Here is a 16,863-nt window from a genome sequence, read left to right as displayed (position 1 = left end):
CATGGTGCTGTCAAAGAGGAATCTGATGGGTTGTTGTCAGCCCATCTGCCCCATTATGGAGGCAGTTATGTAAAGTCTTCCTCTCAACCCCACCTGTCCCGCTGCTTAGTTTTACAAGTGGCAGCCAACACATCAGACAGCAGAACCAGCCCTAACCTCTTGGCTCAGGAAACCAGCAAACTTTTCTCACCCACCTGACACCAAGGATACTCTCACCTGGAAGCAGATGCTCTAGACACAGCACTGGACCTTCACCTTCATTTCACCTTCTTCAAGGTGACGCCAACTCTACTGATACCACTGACTTACATCAACCCAGGATAGGTCAACCCAGGGTTTTGGTGGTAATGTTTAGATTGAAATTTCTCAGTTTATACACAGTATGTATACTTATACAGTAATTAATTGTTGCATTATCTTACAACAAACCCCACAATATTCTCTTTTGGCCTGTGTTGAATACAGAATAGAAAGTATACATCTATGGTTGATATATTGAAAGTTTGGCATACCTGCATCCAAAGTGAATGAAAACCATGACAATCGTAACTGTTTAACACTGAATGCTGTAATAGAACTAGATTAGGTATCCATGTCTCATCATGAGCTACATGCGCTTTGCCAATTCCATGCTGATAAATTAAATATACAGGCAATCATCCATTTATGTTGGATATTAGTGGCAATTCCAGTATTCAAATCTCTTGAAGATTTCCTGCTCACAGAGATGTAAAAAGCAATTCTGAGTAGGCTTAGGACAGGCAGTGAAAGATTCTAATCTTGCTAAGATCCTCGTACATAAAAAATAATGCTGACAAAAAGGGGAGGGAGGTTTGCCTCTTTCATTTATATTGCATGTCTGAAAGGATGGGGAGGAAGGTTCTAAAGGGCTTAAGAAAGAGACTAAAATAGTTTTGTAGGCATGATTTAAGGAACTGTTAACAACACTCACCATAAAGCAGTATGCAGAAACTCTCTGATGATGCTATGTCTACCTCCCCTTTCCTAAAAGTGCATTCTTAAAATAGCTTAAATAGAGGCCTTTTTCCAGAAGGAAGTGAACATTTCACTAAAGATTGTGTGAAAAATTTCTGAATTCAGCATACACACTGGTAACAAGCTTTAGAATTCATTGTAAACACAGCCTGTCTATCCTCATTTTAGTCTTCAATACTTCCGTTTGCACACACAAAATGGCCATAGGAAAAAATAACTGAAAACAATTTATGTTTTAATAATTCATGTCTTCATAGTCTCATATAACTATGCAACAAAGTTCAGTCGTAGTGCAAGTCTGATTTAGCTGATTTAAGCAGCATTTTAAACACTTCTGTGAAGAAGAGTTGGTCACAGAGGGTTACAAAAAACACTGAAGCAGCTGTGATTGAAGGGAAGCTTTTGAGCTGTCACATCATGCATCAAAATAGTTCCAAATCTAAAAACTTATGACTGAATGGGCACATTAGCGGGGTTCTCCTGCTGATAAATTGCAGATTTCTTTTGCAGAATTGCACCTAGATAGAAAAAAAATCTGATTTTTATATTGTACACTGCCAGTAGATTTATTTGGGTAAATTTTTTACTCAAAAAGATGGATAGCACAACCTTCAAACCTGTCAGGCTACTGCTTTGGTTTGTGATGAAATCTCTCTGTAGCACAGACCTTTCTGAAAGTAACACTAAAAACCAATCTGTCCTTGCATTTGGAAAGGCCAGACAAAAAGTTCAGCCTGTATTTCAACAGAGTAGAAATGAAGGAGCAATTTTCTCATGTTTATGGCAATACAGTAGCACCCAACCACATTATGAACTTCTCCTGGATGAGGGGGAGTTTATATCTTAAAGAACGGAGCAGAAAACTGGCCACACAAAATATCTATTGGACAACATTCAGAGTGGACATAGGTAGTTCGGAAACCTAAAACAGGGGGAATTCAAATGTACTTGTGTTTTCAAATACACAAAGAGTTAATATGGAGACCCATGCTTGTACTACACTGAATGAAATTTAGGTGACTTATTAAATTGTGTGAAGTTCATTTCTTGAAATCCCTGGATTATACCATTAATCTTTTTAAGAGCTATTTTTTTGATATTTTGGTTAGAATGAAATATTTATTTTTATTTATTTCCATCATTTCTACCCTGCCCTTCTCACCTGAGGGGACTCCGTCTCACTAAAAAGCAGTGTATAGTTTAATTGCTAGTCTTCAAAACCATTCCTCGACAGGAAGCAGTATTTTCTGCAGCAAAGAACAGCAAAGAATCTTATGGTAACTTAAACACAAGCACATTTATTACTTCATCCTGAGTTAGTACAGTACATTCACTGAGGTTAGGGGGGGGCTGGAACCTTGCAAAAGTTTTAAAAAAACCCACAAATTCAAAAATTGTGACATTTTATCTGAGAGAGCACCTCCTTAAGAATCTCTATGTCCTTCTGCACAACTTTATAGTCAACTTCTGCTATAAGCTGGCCACAGAATCACAGTGGATAACCTAAAGAGAACATTTTCATCAAATCCACAAAATGTCAACTGGCAAATGTGGAGGGCCGATTGTAGATGACTTAGAATTTTTCGCAAACTTTAGTAGAAACTTAATAATAAAACTTCCACTGAAACAAATTGGATTGGATTTTGGTAATACAAAAAGCAGGTGCAAGATCTTTCCCATTACAACAAAGCCCAAAGAAGGGGCATTTGTACCCCACACTAAGCCCACAATCCAGATCACAGACTCAGAGATAATTTCTAGAAACAATCAAGGCTTTGACCAAGTTCAGAACTACTTTGGCCCAAAACACAGGGGAGACAAACTGTGGCAAACTGGACTTCGTATTCTCTAGATTTAAAAATAAAAAATAAAGTAACTGATCCTGCAGGATCCTGGGCCATAGCAAAACAGTTCCGGGGCCCATGTGCAACCATTGAGTTGAACTGACACCACATTTGGGGGTTGTGACAGTAATGTTGTTTTACATATTTGTAAAAAAAAATGTGCCTGGAAGAATATTTATTTGTTCTCTTCAAAGGTTTTCTTAAAATACATCAAAGCATTTGAAAGCATGTGAAGGGATCAGTCCCAGCCCCCTTCCCACATAAACTCCAGCAGTAGCTCAGAGAAAATACTGTTTTGTACATAGCACTGAATATGTATAAGGTGGTTCTAATCCTAAAATAAGACAAAAAGTTTCTGAAATAGCTCATGGGAGTAATAGGCTGTTTACTAATATGAACAGAGTAAATCTCATTTCTGATCCTCTCTAGCTGAAGGCGGCATTCTCACTACCACTGCAAAGTAATTTATGTTTTATTATTAACTTCAAAATCTCACATTTGTTTTGTTTTCAATAATAGTTATTCTGGGAATTTGGTGGAAAAAAAACATTCTGAGAAAGCAAGTATGCAAATACACTGACCTTTAAAAATACTTTTTCACATTATAATTTATTTTCTGGCGACGTGAGATAATCTCTTGAGTTCCTGCTGGTGGAGGAGGAGGGGAATTATGTTCCAGTAAGAAGTACACACTGATCAATAATGATTTCTTAATATATATTAGGTTTAATTGAAATCATTTATCACTGGGGTTTTAAAGCTGCAAAAAATTCTCAATACATTAAATGAGGTAATGCAAAGTATTTCTCTGCATTTGGTTTTAAAATGTTAAACTGAGTATCTTAATTGAAAGAAGAAATGGCCAAGATCCTATGTAACACAAGTGAAACATGAAGTTGCATTAGCATAAAGTCTAAGTTCAACAACAGCACAAAAAATCTGTTCCAGAGGATCCTTTACCCAACCAAACACTGCAACTCTTACAGGACCTGGAGAAATCCATCATGAAAGAAGGCAGTGAATGTGAATACCTTTTTAAGAACTCATACCCAAGCAACTTCCTATGATGCCAGTTGATACAACCAAGGAAAAGAAGCCGTGGAATACTTCACATGACACAAATACAATCAGAGCTTCATAATGGTGGGAGTTAGGGCTGCAGGACTTTCAGGAAAGTGGAAATACAGTGAATGTCTCACAACACTAGTTTCCAATTGATGACTCAATCTACGTTTCTATCTCCATGGGCTAAGAAACCTGAGTAAAGTGCTTCTATTCTGCTGTCATGGGGCATTCCAGGCCTTGTTGTCCCCCAGGATCGACTGGACCAGAATTAGCCAGAGAGGAAGAAAGTGGCTGCAGGGGTGTGATTATCACTGGGCAAGACTCCAGGGGTGGAAAGGGAAGCCAGGATACTTGATGTTGCTTTATGCATTCATAATTTACTAAATGTGTTTAGTTTTCTGTATATTTTCTAGTCCAATTTCATTATTTAGTTCAATTTAATTATTGGCAAACTTGCAAATGATTAAAGTTATGAAAGTCAAGGGCCAAATGTATCACCAAATACGGATGCTGGAAAATTTCTCATGTTAAATTATCATGAGTAGATTCAGTAGAGTCTCAGAACATAGGCTCCAGTATCAAGGGAGGAAGAAGGGAAGAGATAATGTAGAAAATATTGAAGCATAGACATCCCTCAGTTGTCCTTCCTGATCCTCTAATATTTTTCAGAGGGAGAACAGGTGTACTCAACGTCTTCTTGAAATCAGTAGGACTTAAATGTAAAGTTAAGCTCTTTAAATCATATTGACTTCAGCGGGGATTCAATACATCTGTCCTTTTCCCAGATTGCAGTTATAGTTAAATTAACTCTATTTTTAGGAATAGTTTTTTAAGGGCAGCAAGATAAAACATAGAAAGAATTCTGCAAAATACCTGTGCAAGCAGCTGTCAAATGAACTGATTAGACTGGTAGAACAGGTGAATGGAGGAATGATACCTTTTTTAAAAAATGCAACTCAAACATCTTCAAATGATTATTACCTTCAAAATGAAAGGATTTGTAAGATTTCCATTAGTGGAAAAGCTTTTATAGGGGGGACGAGAAAGTATCTTTTTAAAGGATTTAGAATAAAAATTAAATGAAGTATCTCAAAGTTCTGGAAAGCTTGTGTATGCCATTCATCATTATTCTCTATGGGTTTTGTTAAAAGAAAGTCTGCATCTGGAAACAATGCCAAGCTGTGTGCCCAAGATCTACTTCTAGTCCAAAAGCCCAAGTACACGAGATCAAGACACCATCACAATTTAAGGGTAGCTCAGCTTTGATTTTTAAGTAGCAATTCTGACATTTTAAAAGTTAGATAAACCATCTAATGTTGTCACACAAGATTAAAACCTTGAGTTGTTGAGTTATTTCAAGTTGCAAAGCAGAACAGAGATACATGAATATCAGTTAAACTAGAGCCTTTTCTGAATAAGCTAAAAATCCTAGAATAGCAATGTAAAAGCAACTAACACTCTTAAGAAGGGCATCAATGACAGAATGGCATAATCCATAAGATCCCAGGTGTAACTGCTAGTATCTCCAGTATCTTTGGAAAACATCTGTCTGAAATCCCAAAGAGTCACCATGGCCTAGGTAGCCAAATAGGTTCAGCATAAGTCAGCTTTCTACATTTCTAAAATAAGCATCGGAAGCCTTGTTGTTATGCCTCTTCTTTTCCACTGCCTTTCCTTACTTGTGCTACAAGGAAGGGACTCATTGTTGTGAGTCATAATTTAATAGTATAGAATGAATGCCTGCAACAGCACCTGGCAAACAGTTCACCCATAACTTCCCCAAGATAATACAAGCTGAGTATTCCTTATCCAAAATGGATTTTCCCCTGTATTTTGGAACGCTTATATTGGTATATACATATGTAATGAGATATCTTGGAGATGGGATTCAAGTCTAAACCAAAACAGATTTATCTTTCATATACACCTTCTACACATAGCCTGGAGCTAGTTTTATGCATAATATTTTAATAATTTTGGACATAAAACAAAGTTTTGTACACTAAATCATCAGAAAGCAAATGTGTCCACCCAAGTGGACAATTTAAGAACATACTGGATTTCAATTTCTAGGTAGGAAATATTCAATCTGCATTTATTTCAAATACAGGCAGTCCCCAAGGTGCAAACAAGATAGGTTCTGTCAGTTTGTTCTTAAGTTGAATTTGTATGTAAGTTGGAACAGGTATATTTTTCAATGTAACTCTATCTATCTATCTATCTATCTATCTATCTATCTATCTATTTTTGGATAGCATAGGGAGGGTTAACATCCCTGTGATGGTTATTTTCCTGTCTGTACCTATGATCACTTCACTTTCTGTCCCTGTGATAATGGGATTATGAAAAATTTGGTTGTTGTGGAAGCAAGGATTGGTGATCAAGCTTCAGTGAAGACTCCTTTTCCCCATGATAACTCTTTCAGGAGTGGATTTCCCTTCTGAGAAGTAGATTTCCCTCACTTCCTGTTGTCTCACACTTGATCTTAACTAGGAGTCATTTGTAAGTCGGATGTTTGTAACTTGGGGACTGTCTGTATTTATACACTTCTTAATATGATAATTAAGTGGTTAATAATAATAATAATAATAATAATAATAATTTATTTTTATACCCCACCTCCATCTCCCTGAAGGTACTCGGGGCGGCTTACATGGGGCCAAGCCCGGATAAAACAACAAAACATACAAAAACATTAAAGTACAGACACAGCTATTAAAATCAAACACTAAACATAACAAAAAATGAAATAATAATAATATTAAGAACATATTAAAACATGGATTTGGCACTCAAGTAAAAAGGATAAAAACAAACTGGGCAAAGTGCAATGAGTAAAAATTATAACACGAGGTAGCTGAACGAATACAACCATCAATGAGAGAGCAACTTGGGAGTGGTGGACCCTGTGACTGTAAACAGATAGGGCAAGATAAAGTGCAGTAAAGGAGGAAATGGCTGCAGATATAAGGTCTATCATGGGGATGGGAGTTCATTCTCTGAAGGCCTGTAGGAAGAGCCAAGTTTTTAGGCTTTTTCTAAATACTGCCAGGGTGGAGGCTTGCCTAATCTCCCTGAGAAGCGAGTTCCAGAGCCGGGGGGCCACCACAGAGAACGCCCTCTCCCCCGTCCCCACCAGTCGTGCTTGTGACGGAGGTGGAAGCGAGAGGAGAGCCTCCCCTGACGAACAAAGTGCAGGTTTATAGGAGGAGATACGGTCACAAAGGTAGGCGGGTCCCAAACCGTTTAGGGCTTTGTAAGTGATCACCTGAACCTTGAATTGGGCCCGGAAAGTGAACAGCAGCCAGTGCAGCTCCTTAAACAGGGGTGTTGGATGCTCCCTGTAAGTTGCTCCAGTGAATAGTCTTGCTGCTGAACGTTGAACTAGTTGGGAGTTTCCAGGCCATCTTCAAGGGCAGCCCCACGTAGAGTGCATTGCAATAATCCAATCTAGAGGTAACTAAGGCATGGGCCACCATGGCCAGATCAGACTTCACGAGGTATGGTCTCAGTTGGCGCACAAGTTTTAATTGTGAGAAGGCTTTCCCAGCCACCACTGACACCTGAACATCAAGTGTCAGTGTTGAATCCAGAAGGACCCCCAAACTGCGGACCTGTGTCTTCAGGGGGAGTGTGACCTCTGTTCGGATGTACGACTGACCAGGAGGACCTCTGTCTTGTCGGGATTTAACTTCAGTTTGTTCATCCTCATCCAGCCCATCAGAGCGGCCAGACATTGGTCCAGTATCTGAGGGGCTTCCTTGGATTCTGGCGCAAAAGAGTAGTAGAGTTGGGTGTCAGCTGTTTAGAGATGGCACCGAACTCCAGAACTCCGGATAACCTCTCCCAGCAGTTTCATGTAGATGTTAAAAAGCATGGGAGACAGAATGGATCCTTGCAGGACCCCACAGGTCAATGGCCAGGGGTGTGATGACTCATGGGCCATGTAGTCCCGTTCCTAGTACTATTGTGGCAGATGAAGAGGAAAACTTGGGTTTCCCACCGTTTCAGCCAGAATTGGAGCCCTTGTACCTGCAAGATGTTTGCCCACAAGAAGTCAGCCAAACAAGCCTTGAGCAGAAATCTCCCCCATTTTCTCGCCGGGATTATTATAATCGAGATAGAGGCACTAGGGAGGCAAATCGCAGAAGCGCCAGGATTGCTGCCAGACAATTAGCTGATTAAGCCTGTTTCCCTTGGGAAATCTTAAGGAGTCATGCATCTGGACACAGTATGGGTTTCGTTTCTTGTTCCCCAGGGAAAGTGTTCCTTGGCGGGAAAACAAGATCCTATATAGGTGTTTACCCGCAAGGAAATCCTTGCGGAGTCAATTCGTCAGCTTCGGGAGTGAGATCGTGTGTGGACTACGCTACTCCAGTTCCCTGTTTCCCGGACCTTGCCACGGACCTTGTTCTAGTTCCAAGCCTGCCTTGTCCCCGGATCTTGCCACGGACCTCGTTCTTGCTTCTTGCCTCTTGTTGCCACGTATCAAGCCTTGTTTGCCAAGAATCTAGTTTGCTTCCAGCCTTGTTGTCAAGCTCCATTGGACTAAAGGACCCTGTCATTTCCCCACACTTTGCTTGGCAAAGTGTGTGTTTCGGTTATTGGATTATAACTTTGGACTCTAATATCACATATTGGACATTGTTTTCCTGGACTATATTTGACCTTTCCTGGAAGGTCTACTTCTGAACTATATTCTTCACTTGTTTTTATTGACTTTATATATTCCTTTAATAAAGATATTAGATAGATTCTGGTCTCTGCGCATGGTTATTGGTGCTCTGCAGCCTGGGTCCTGACAAGGGGTCCGAGCAGGTGTCCCCCAGCTTCACCGACTGGGAAGGGCCCTCTAGGAAGGAGTGGAGCCACAGGAGTGCTGTGCCCCCAAGGCCCATCCCCGAGAGCCGTTCCAGGAGGATACCATGGTCGATGGTATCGAAAGCCACTGAGATGTCAAGAGAACTAACAGGGTCACACTCCCCCTGTCCAGTTCCCTGCAGAGGTCATTGACCAAGGCAACCAAAGCCGTCCAGGTCTGAAATCAGAGTGCGATGGGTCCAGAAAATCAGTGTCATCCAAGAAACCCTGAAGCTGGGAGGCAACCACCTGCTCCAGGATCTTGCCCAGAAAAGGGAGGTTTGAAATTGGTCTGTAATTAGTTAAGATGGTAGAATTAAGGGAGGCCTTCTTCAGTATTGGCCTCACTACGGCCTGCTTAAGGCTGGATGGAAATTTGCCTTGATCCAGGGAGGCACTGATTATCCTCACAAACCATTATCCTCACATTTCAAAAGCTAGAAAAATTGTTGTTCCAGGGTCCACATTAGGCAACCTAGAATTGTTTCCATAAACTACTTTACTCTTATTTATTTATTTATTTATTTGCTCCATTTATATCCTGCCTTTCTCACACCGAGGGGGACTCAGAGCGGCTTACATAATTTGGCACAATTTTATGCCATGGTTCAACAATATACAACAAAGCAATACATAAACAATAAAAAAATATCTATTTTGTTTGCTGTGTCATAATATTTTTCTTATTTTTATAGCAACAATAATGGAAAAGTGGCTGATGTGGCCAATAATAACCCAAAGTATTATTTTAGAAGTACAGTAGAGTCTCACTTATCCAACACTCGCTTATCCAACGTTCTGGATTATCCAACACATTTTTGTAGTCAATGTTTTCAATACATCGTGATATTTTGGTTCTAAATTTGTAAATACAGTAATTACTACATAGCATTACTGTGTATTGAACTACTTTTTATGTTAAATTTGTTGTGTAGCATGATGTTTTGGTGCTTAATTTGTAAAATCATAACCTAATTTGATGTTTAATAGGCTTTTTCTTAATCTCTCCTTATTATCCAACATATTCGCTTATCCAACGTTCTGCCGGCCCGTTTATGTTGGATAAGTGAGACTTTACTGTATAATAAAACTTTAAAACATAATACATAATTCTGCCACACTGACAGGGTAAAATAAATTAAAAATAAAACCAATTGCAAAATAAAATGTAAAAGTATTAAAAGTGAGTAAGAGACCACCTTCTGGCCCATGTTTTCAACTGTTCCATTTGAACAGTGAGGTAAAGATGGCCACAGACCATTTAGAAGAGCGGGGAAAAAAATATTAATACTGGTGTCCTTGAATGGAGTAAAGGACACACCCTTCCATTCTTTTATACCACTGCAAGTCACCCATGTTCCTCTATAATAGTGTCCTTGAGAGAAACATGAACTACATTAGCTCACCAGTAGTCAAAAATTAAGAACTTGATATGACCTCATACATGCTCACATATGACAAGCAATACTACATTCCATAGTTTAAATATTCCCCCAAACTCACCTTGTAGTCTTCAGAATCTGTACTTCTTTCCCTTGAAGTAAATGTAACCCCAAGTCTCCACACTCCTTACATTTAAAGCAGCAGATTTCTCTGAGAGTAGACCACCTAGAAAAATATGAAGCGGGATGGTAAATTTTCTCCTGAATATGAAATATCCCTTAAATCTAAGCTGACACTGTGGCAAGTTAAACAGATCAAAGGTTTACTCAAAATCAGATATGGAAGACTAAAACAAATCCATGGGAGCTTACATTTGATATTTCAGTTGATTACTTTGACAAACTGACGGTTCCACAAAAGAAAGAAAAAAGGTCCATGTAAAGAATCTGGTAGCGTCTTTGGTTGTCTCTTCTACTAACGCAAGTCATCTCTTCCACCAGCATTGTCCCAACCACTGAAATTATTGTACAGAAACTTCATGCAAGATGCTTCAATTGTGTATTCCTGCATGGCTGGGAGTTGTACTGGATGGCCCTTGTGACCCAATGATTCTATGGTGAATGCATATTTATACAGTTAGTCCACCACATTTGTTGAGGTAAGGGGCAAAGGACCCCCATGAAAGTAAAAAACTGAAACTAAAGACATTGTTAAAAATGTACCCAAGAGAACACCTCTCTAGAAATGTCTAGGTCTTTGTTTAACCTCAGCTGGAAGCTTACAATAGAATCTTACTGGAAGTCCCCCAGCATGACTAGAGTTTTCAAACTGTGCTCTGCGGAACCCTTGGGGCTCCCTGGGTGATAGTGAGGAACTCTATAGTGTCGTTTTGCTTCTCGCCTCCTTCTCCTGAAAAATGCAAGGAAATTAAAGTTCTGAGCTGACAGAAACAGCAGCAGCAGGTTCCTCCCAGGGCACAGACCCTTTCTCTCCCACCTCCTTCACTGCCCTGAATCTTTTTCTCACTACCAGACCCTACTGCTTCACTTTATTTGCTTCCAAAACCCTTTCCACCGCTCAGGGGGTGCTTTGTATTTTTCCTGCATAGCGGAAAGGTGTTGATCTGGATGGCTTCTGGCCTCTGCTATTGTTGTTGTTTTTTTTTACAAAGGCTGGGTGGCTATCTGTTGGGGGTGCTTTGATTGTGCTTTTCCTGTATGGTAGATGGCGATTGGACTGGATGGCCCTGGGGGTCTTCCACTGAAATACTCATAAGTTTATGTTGGTTTAAACTGTGCTTCATTTTAAATATTGCATTGTTCTTTCTTTTGATTCCTTATTTTTTTACACTGTGTGAGTTAGTTTACACAACACTTTCCATCCATCTGCCATTGGCCTGGGCCATGCCATCCATATATATATATAGACACGCACACACACATTGTATATATTATAATACATAATATATAAACATTTCTTGGGGCTACATGAGAAACTTTTGCTTCTAAAAGGGCTCTGGAACTGAAAAAGTTTGAGAACCCCTGGACTAGAGAAAACTCACCATAGAATCACACTGGAGATCCCTAGAGAGAATATTTTAATCAAAATACACAAAAGTCAAAACTGCAAATGTGAAGGATTGACTGCACATTTGGCAGACTTAAGCAGCAAAGATACATCTGTATTGTACCATTGCAAGCCTTGAGTAAAGCAGACACACGTTTGAAGCCAGCATGTCAAGGAAAAATAATTCAGTTTAATCTTGTAACATATTGGCTTTTTAGGTGCTAGGATTCTGTTTGAGAAGGCACATATGAGAGAGCATGCATCTACTCAAAACACAAACCTATCACTGCCTGTTATGTGAAATGGGTAATAAACAAAAATGAGCCGCTCTATTTGTTGTGCTAGAAGGTTCTCAACAGGATGGGGAGGCAACATAAAATGCAAGAATATTCTACAGGCAAAGATTATTTGCAAATGTGTTACTTGATGTAGTGTACTAAAGAAAAGCAACAATTAGATGCAGTATGGAGGATGAAAATGCAGAGATATGGGGGGAGGGAATCTTTGCTATTAAGGAGGTGTGTTCAAGCAGTAAACACAGGCTTCCATTCTCTATTTTAAAGAATATATTCACAGTTTTGGTGCCCAGAAAACAGCTATAAACTAACACGACATTTTTACATCTGAGGTCCCTATCTAAGATGTAATAAATGTGAAAATAATCCTCATGACAGGAGGTGGCATGTATTTCTGCAAAATGAACTGCTGCCATTACCTCAGAATCAATATATATATTTTTCTTTTAAAGTGAATATAACACCACATATCGATTTTGTATTTTGAGTACAACACATTTCGGCCCTGTGTAACAAAGATTTTACAAAGAGAAGAAAGAGGAACCTTGCAAAAGGTAAATGAGTAACTACAGTTTAGTTCCATAAACCCAGAACTATTTCACAGTCATGACTTTCTACATGCTGAGGAAAGAAAAGCAAAATCCTCATATAGAGTTGTACAAGCAGTACTTATTCAACCTAGCAAATACCACGAGGCTGGCTTGGCATTTAACTCTGTGTATCTTCCAGGAAAAAGGAACATGCACAGCATGTATATATTCAAGTGAAAATGTGCCATTCACTAGTAAAGATAGATGTGTTGACTTGTATGCTGCAACAAATATAGATCAAGTAGATGTAACCTTGGCCTGTGTATCCAGTAATAATGGATACTGTTCAATGCATATAGCCCAAGTATGTGGACAAGATTCATAGAGAGGTGTTAAGTCACCATAACTGTTTTACATCCTTGTCTTTTTGGTTTAATTAAAAAAGCAAAGGGAAAGAGGAAATTTACTGGGGGAACATCTTCACGGGGCAGTTACTCCAATGCTGATTCAGAGTGGGATACTCCCAATCAGCATCAGTGGTATCTACACTGGCAGCTGCTGAACCAGTGACTGCATGACCAAACAGAAACAAAACTGATTTGTCACTCCTTGCCTACTACAGTAGCTTGCCCTCCTCTAACTTGCCTTTGTGGTGTCCACCAGCACCAAAGTAATGCTGAACAATATCAAGCATGCCATAAAGAAGGAGAGGAATCACATAAAACCTGCCACATCTTCACTGGCTGCCAGTCTTCTTGTGGGCACAATTCGAAGTGTTGGATATGGCCTAGAAAATACTATATGGTTCAAGTCCAGGTTATCTGACATACTAGATAGAGAATACGATGCCTCTACTGAAGCAGTTCCAATGGTTGCCGATAAGTTTCCAGTCCCAATTCCAAGTGCAGGTTATTATCTATAAAGCCCTAAATGGTTTGGGTCCTGCTTATCTTCGGGACTGTATCTCTCCCACAAACTGGCACGAGCTCTAAGATCAGCTGAAGAGGCTCTTCTCTCATTCCCACCTCAGTCACAAGTGCAGTTGGTGGGGACGAAGGAGAGGGTCTTCTCGGTGGTGGTCCCCCGGCTCTGGAATTCTCTCCCCAGGGAAATCAGATAATTCCCACCATGTCCACATTCTGGAAAGACTTGAAAACCTGGATGTTCCAATGTGCCTTTGAATAACAAGTTTAGCTTGCAACCATCCCTGGTCAGCTCTAATGTATTTATTGTTCTGGTTTTCCAGCACTTTATTCCCAGCCCTGGTCCTATTGTCCTGCGTTTTTCACAAGCCTTGCCCTTCCCTCGTAAATCTGAATATGCCAACTTTTCAGTTTTGTGATGTTGATTGATGTATTTTATGATGCTTTTACTTCCTTGGTTTTTAATTGTTTTAATTATATTGGTTTTTTGCTATGTGTTTTCATTTTGTACCTTGAATTCTCTGTTTATTCTGGGCTTGGTCCCCATGTAAGCTGCCGAGTCTCTTCGGGGAGATGGAGGCAGGTTATAAGAATAAAGTTGTTGTTGTTTCCCCTCCTCCTCCTCCTCCTCCTCCTCCTCCTCCTCCTCCCCTGCTGCTTCTTCTTCCCATATGTCCACATATGAACCTGTGTGAGTTTTCAAATTTTGTGGAAACCCTTCTTTCTGTCCCACCACCCTCACAAAGATATCTGGTGTGAACACCAGATATGGCCCGACTGGTACCATTCTTGGTCTCAATTTCTAGGCAGCCAATGATCTTTTTGTTTGTTTGTTTTGGCACACCTTTGAGAACTGATTGGTTAGAGGTAAGGGTCTTTCATAATGTGCTGTTTTTTTAAATGTGTTTAATTTAATTGATAGTTTATATTTTTCTTTTTGATCACTGTAGAATCTGTTTTAACTTGGATCCCAGGGTTGGAGAAAAAAACAAGATACAAAAAATCATCATCTTCACATTGTTGATGCCAGTTTCAGACATATCCTGATTTGTATGTAGAAAAGCTGTCTCAAACATCTTTTTCCCAGAACAGTTTATTTCTTTAGTTCTGCCATGGATTTTATGAATATTTATGAGATATACCACTCTGTGGCCATTTAAATAAAAGATTGGCAACTTGTGGTGATCCAGATGTCACTGTACAGCAAATCACCCAATTTTTTTTTATCAAGGGCTGATGGGAACCTACAGTTAAAAAATATAGGGTGGCCCAGAAAGAAAGGGAATGGTGTGTTCTTTTTGCAGTGAGAAGGTATATATGAAGCAAAAATTAATTTTGTATTTAGACTTGAGTCTCCAATATATCCTATTATGCACATGTATTCCAAAATCTAAAGAAAATCCCAAACAGTTGTAGTCCCAGGTATATTGGATAGGGGATACTCGGTCTGTACATCAGTGACCTTTGCAAGCAGAAGGTTGTATTTTCCCTACATTATAATGAGAAGAACCTGGGAGGGAGACAACACGATCATGCACATGATACCTGTTCCAGATCTCCAAAGGACTACTTTAACAAGTGTATATCCTATGTGCCCATGCAATCAAGAATCCTATTTTTACAGATGAAGCTGGCATAAACATTAATTGAGCATAGGAGTTGTATTCAAGAGGTAGCTGTGCTAATCTGTTCTAGTAAAAAACATACGGGACTCCAGTAGCACCTTCAAAACTAAACAGAAGAGATTGCTTGTATCAACTTTTGTAGACAGAGTCCATCAAATGAACAGAATGAGGCCTCTCTGGATGGATGGATATATATAAAAATACATACATATGTACAAGGTTTGTATGCTTACATGTTATACATTTTTTTCTTCTCAATCAGTCTCAAAGCTACAATTAGATTTCTTTATCGCTTTTAATGTGCATAAAATGGAGCAAATGATTCTATGAAATGGAAGTTTGAAGGATAAATTATTATGCATGACATTCAGATCTCTTCATTCTTTCATGCTCACATTCAACATACCATACAAAAATTTCAGCTGTTTTTCCACTGAATGTTGCTCTATATCTGGAGGTAGGGATCTCAATACTCTTGCATAATCAGAAACCTATCAAATGTTACAGCAGCAAAGTGGAAGGCCAAAGATTTCAACTTACAGTTCCTATTAGTCTCTGGGCAGTGGGTAAGACTCAAGGGAAATTAATTCCAAAGCATATAGAGGGCATGGTCTTACTGAAGGCAACACCTACTTTTTAAAAATAATAACATACAAATTCTATTGCTAGCAGCAATTTCCTTCTTACATTTATTATATTTGGATCAAACTTTAATTCTCTACACAAAATGGAAATTAGAATTTTTATGCGTCATTCATGGAAACCCGTGGAACAGTATTTCAAAACAGCTAAAGGAAGGATGAACCTGAAAGTTCATTTATTCTATCCTTTTAAGATTTGCCTTAGGGTCACCATGGGCTGGAAACAACATGAAGGCACAAAACAACAACAACAACAGCAACTCGGGCTGTGGCGCAGGCTGGAGAGCAGCTGCAATGAATCACTGTAATGAATCACTCTGACCAGGAGGTCATGAGTTCGAGGCCCGCTCGGAGCCTATGTTTGTCTTGTCTTTGTTCTATGTTAAAAGGCATTGAATGTTTGCCTATATGTGTAATGTGAGTCCCCTTCGGGGTGAGAAGGACGGAATATAAATGCTGTAATAAATAAATAAAATAAATAAACAGCAACAACAACGGCACAGACATGCCAATGCTGAATCTAGAAGGAAAACAACAGGAAATCAGCTATGGTGGAATCATAATTGAAACTCTATCGAATAAAGAGAGCAACACGTGCCAAAAGCCTTTTTAAAAGAAAAGCTTATTAAGTATGCAGAATGAATTTACTTAAAATATGCATCTCAGCAATATGTACTTTTGATAGAATTGGGTTGTACCCAGCTGTGTCTGTCCGCAAGTAAAACTAACACTGCTATGGAATGCATTATCTCCTTCCGTGCCCCAGTCTCCCCATACACACGTACCACAAATACGTGCTAAAATGCTGAGGGTCTTTTGGGGCATGGGAGACTTCAGAAGGAAATGGGAGGAATCAGACATATTGTGCTACACAAATACAAGTACAATTATATATCAATAAATATTGCCCACAGAGTTATGGAGTGTGCCATTTAGTTTTTTCTCTTCTGCCTAGAGACATGGTAAAGCCAGTTATATAAAAACTGACATACGGAGAATGGTAATTCCCTCTAGGTATTTTGTTCTTTCCACAAAGTAGCGTAAAATCATCTTCTCCTACCACTCTGGGTTATACAGCCCGAGCAACACAGATATTATTTGGAAAACGCTAAAACACTATTGATTCAAATAGGT

General features: G+C 39.3%; 1 protein-coding gene across 1 annotated transcript in view; it reads right to left on the bottom strand.

Moving 5' to 3' along the window:
- klhl29 (kelch like family member 29) overlaps nt 1-16,863 on the bottom strand; it is a 543,161-nt gene that overhangs the window by 442,829 nt on the left and 83,469 nt on the right. The window contains exon 2 of the mRNA XM_008117088.3: nt 10,269-10,373. The gene's annotated coding sequence lies outside the window, so the exon portion shown is untranslated. The remainder of the gene's footprint in view (nt 1-10,268; nt 10,374-16,863) is intronic.

Source organism: Anolis carolinensis, chromosome 1 (genome assembly GCF_035594765.1).
Source record: "Anolis carolinensis isolate JA03-04 chromosome 1, rAnoCar3.1.pri, whole genome shotgun sequence".
Taxonomy (NCBI): Eukaryota; Metazoa; Chordata; class Lepidosauria; order Squamata; family Dactyloidae; genus Anolis; species Anolis carolinensis.
Note: the sequence above shows the minus strand (reverse complement) of the source record. Positions and strands in the feature narration are given on the sequence as shown.